Source organism: Peromyscus leucopus, chromosome 3 (assembly GCF_004664715.2).
Source record: "Peromyscus leucopus breed LL Stock chromosome 3, UCI_PerLeu_2.1, whole genome shotgun sequence".
In the NCBI taxonomy this organism is placed as follows: domain Eukaryota; kingdom Metazoa; phylum Chordata; class Mammalia; order Rodentia; family Cricetidae; genus Peromyscus; species Peromyscus leucopus.
In genome coordinates, this window is record NC_051065.1 from 91,086,636 (window position 1) to 91,091,061 (window position 4,426).

Below are 4,426 nucleotides of genomic sequence, written 5' to 3' on the forward strand. Positions count from 1 at the left end.
AATGAGAAGAGACCTGAAAAGCATAGCAGTCATGCAGAGAGAAACTGTGAGGAGTAAAAAGTGTGGTACAGTCAGCTTGGTTACTGCAGCTTCAAGTAGAGGACTGGATAGAAGTTAGGCACCTCATGCCTCAGTTATCCCAAACTTATAGATACGTGCAAAAAGTATAACCACTACTCCTGAGAATAAAAGGGAAACGGCGTAAACTCTTCAAATAACCAGAAAAGAAAGAAAAGACTGTAAGTAATCAGTCGATCAAACAAAGACCATGAAACCCTTAGTGGATTCTTCAGAAGCTTTGCAGTGCTGGGTGATTTCCCAGGGTCCAATAGAGAAATCATCCTGAGGGCTTGTTAGGAAGTAAAATAAGTAATATTTTGGTGGTGATATTCTCTCACAGGAATGCCATTTGAATCAGTGCTATATACTTCATTTATTTATATAAAAAGATATTTACTGGTAACCTTTTAAATTATCATATTTTTTTGAGGAGGCATTGTTTTTCCTTTTATTTTATTTTACAATACCACTCAGTTCTACGTATCAGCCATGGATTCCCTTTTTCTCCCCCATCCTGTCCCCTTCCCCTTCCCCCCAGCCCACCCCCCATTCCTACCTCTTCGAGGGCAAAGCCTCCCCCGAGGACTGAGATCAACCTGGTAGACTCAGTCCAGGCAGGTCCAGTCCCCTCCTCCCAGACTGAGCCAAGTGTCCCTGCATAAGCCCCAGGTTTCAGACAGCCAACTCATGCAATGAGCACAGGACCCTGTACCACTGCCTAGATGCCTCCCAAACAGATCAAGCCAATCAACTGTCTCACCTATTCAGAAGGCCTGATCCAGTTGGGGGCCCCTCAGCCTTTGGTTCATAGTTCATGTGTTTCCATTCCTTTGGCTATTTGTCCCTGTGCTTTATCCAACCTTGGTTTGAACAATTCTCGCTCATATAAACTCTCCTCTTTCTCACTAATTAGACTCCTGGAGCTCCACCCAGGGCCTAGCAATGGATCTCTGCATCCAGATTCCTCAGTCCTTGGATGGGGTTTCTAGAACGACTATTAGGGTGTTTGGCTATCCCATCACCAGAGTAGGTCAGTACGGGCTTTCTCTTGACCATTGGCAGCAGTCTATTGTTGGGGTATCTTTGTGGATTTCTGTGGGCCTCTCTAGCACTTTGCTTCTTCCTTTTCTCATGTGGTCTTCATTTACCATGGTTTCCTATTCCTTGTTCTCCCTCTCTGCTCTTGATCCAGCTGGGATCTCCTGCTCCCATAGGCTCTCTTTCCCTTGACACTCGTCCTTCATTACCCCACTCATGTCCAGGTTGTTTATGTAGATCTCAGCCATTTTTCCATCATTGGGCAATCCTCATGTCTTTCTTGGGGTCTTGTTTTCCAGGTAGCCTCCCTGGTGATGTGAGTAGCAGTCCAGTCATCCTTGTTCCACATCTAGTATCCTCCTATGAGTGAGTACATACCATATTTGTCTTTCTGAGTCTGGGTTACCTCATTCAGGATGATTTTTTTCTAGATCCATCCATTTGCCTGAAAATCTCATGATGTCATTGTTTTTCTCTGCTGAGTAGTATTCCATTGTGTATGTGTGCCACAATTTATTTATCCATTCTTCAGTTGAAGGGCATCTAGGTTGTTTCCAGGTTTTGGCTATTACAAACAATGCTGATATGAACATAGCTGAGCAAGTGCTCTTGTGGTATGACTGGGCATTTCTTGGGTATATGCCCAAGAGTGGTATAGCTGGATCTTGGGGGAGATTGATTCCCAATTTTCTAATAAAGCACCATATTGATTTCCAAAGTAGTTGTACAAGCTTGCATTCCCGCCAGCAGTGGAAGAGAGTTCCCCTAGTTCCACATCCTCTCCAGCATAAAGTGTCTTCAGTGTTTTTGATCTTAGCCATTCTGACATGGTATCTCAGATGCTCATGGATAGGCAGGACCAACATAGTAAAAATGGCAATTTTACCAAAAGCAATCTACAGATTCAATGCAATCCCCATCAAAATACCAACACAATTCTTCACAGACCTGGAAAGAATAATACTCAACTTCATATGGAAAAAACACAAAACCCAGGATAGCCAAAAGAATCCTATACAATAAAACAACCTCTGGAGGCATCACGATCCCTGACTTCAAGCTCTACTATAGAGCTACAGTAATAAAAACAGCTTGGTATTGGCATAAAAACCGACATGTGGACCAATGGAATCGAATTGAAGACCCTGACATTAACCCGCACACCTATGGACATATAATTTTTGAAAAAGTAGCCAAAAGTGTACAATGGAAAAAAGAAAGCATCTTCAACAAATGGTGCTGGCATACCTGGCTATCAACATGTAGAAGGCTACAAATAGATCCATATCTGTCATCCTGCACAAAACTTAAGTCCAAGTGGATCAAGGACCTCAACATAAATCCAGCTACTCTGAACCTGCTAGAAGAGGAAGTAGGAAGTAGTCTTGAATGCATTGGCATCGGAGATCACTTCCTAAATATAACACCAGTAGCACAGACACTGAGAGAAACAATCAATCAATGGGACCTCTTGAAACTGAGAAGGTTTTGTAGAGCAAAGGATACGGTCAACAAGGCAAAGCGACAGCCTACAGAATGGGAAAAGATCTTCACCAACCCCACATCTGACAGAGGGCTGATTATATATATATATCCAGAATATATAAGGAACTCAAGAAATTAGACATCAAAATGACCAACAGTCCAATTAAGAAATGGGCTATAGAACTAAACAGAGAATTCTCAACAGAGGAAAGACATTTGAGGAATTGCTCAACATCCCTAATCATCAGGGAAATGCAAATCAAATTATCATATTCTTAATAATTTTTGTTCTTCGAAAATTTCACACATGTATTCAATGTATCTTTTTCATACTCAAACCCTACTCCCTTAAACTCCTTCAGGACCATCCACAATACATCTCCTGCTTTCACATTCTTCATTTGTTTGCTTGTTTATTTAATTACTTCATTATTATAACCCACTTAGTCCAATTAATACTACCCATATGTACATGGGTGTGGTATCATTCACTAGATCACAGGAAATCTGTCAGGGACAGAAAAGTGATCTTAGAAATTCCCCATCCTCTATCCTGCAGTTTTTGACTTGTTTTATTATATACAGGTCTTGTGTGGGTAACCAGTTTGTGACATGTTCATGTGTGCATTGACCATGTCATGTCCAGAGTTAAGTTAATACTTAACTCTCTAAAGATCCTTATGCCAGGTCTGAGCACTTCTACCCACTCTGGACACAGATAATCCAGTTATGGATAAAAATGAGCTGATGAAGAAAGATAAACTGGCCCAGCATGTTGAACAAAATGATGATATGACTGTCCTCATGATACCTGTAATTGAACAAGATGCTAACTTATCTAATGAGGAGGAATATCTTCTCTCCAGAGCTTATAAAATTCTGTGTGTACCTGACTATACAGCATCTTGGAGGGTGGTCTCAAGTGTCCAGCAAGAAAAAATAAAAAGTGGAAAGGGAAAGCAACAGATGGCTTGAGACTACAGAGAGGAAACTGAGACTGAGATAGGAGACATCTGCAATGATGCATGGTCTTGTTTAGAATAGTTCTTCCTCTATGCTTCACAAGCAGAGATCAAAGTCTTCCATTTGAAAATGAAGGGCGACTGCTCCCATTACTTGGCTGAGGTTGCTGCTGTTGATGAGAAAGGAATTGCAGGCTGGTTACAGCCAAGCCAGTGTACCAAGAAATATAATCAGTAAAAACAAAATGTAACCAACACATCCTATCAGACTCTGGCCCTAAAGCCCTCTGTGTTCTATTATGAGATTCTGAAATCCCCAGAGAAGGGCTGCTTTCTTACAAAAATAAGTTTTGATGAAGACATTGCTTAACTTGACATATTAAGTGAAGAATCGAACAAAGATAGCATGCTAACAATGCAGTTACTGAGAGACCACTTGACATTGAGGACATTAGATAGCCAAGTAAACAAAGCAGAAGCCAGAGAAGGCCTCCTTACTTTTGCCTGCCTCATTCTAAAATGCACAGGGTAGACAATTTGTCGTCCATATTGTTCCACAAATTGGTTTTTGTTTGTGCGGTTTTGATTTGTTACTTCTATTTTATTATCTATATTTCCCATGTGTTTTTTATGTTTTAATGTTAACAGAGTAGAGCAAATTAACTTTAGGGAGTCATTCATTTTCATCTTGATGTGGCCAATATAAGAATGTGGAATTTTTATAAGAGTTATACATGTTTGGCATAGTACTTTTGGTACATGGTGGCTTTGGAAGGGCTATGTTAAAGCTGTTCCATGTCCAAGCAAACAAACTACCTGCATATTGATTTGTGATGCTGGATAACAAAAGGGATAATTGGTTCCAGTCAGTGTAGTAAATG

The 4,426-nt window shown here is 40.7% G+C and overlaps 1 pseudogene; it reads left to right on the forward strand.

The window, feature by feature from the left end:
* The first annotated feature begins 3,312 nt into the window (after positions 1 to 3,312).
* LOC114710176 lies at positions 3,313 to 4,077 on the forward strand (annotated as a pseudogene).
* Positions 4,078 to 4,426: the final 349 nt, after the last annotated feature.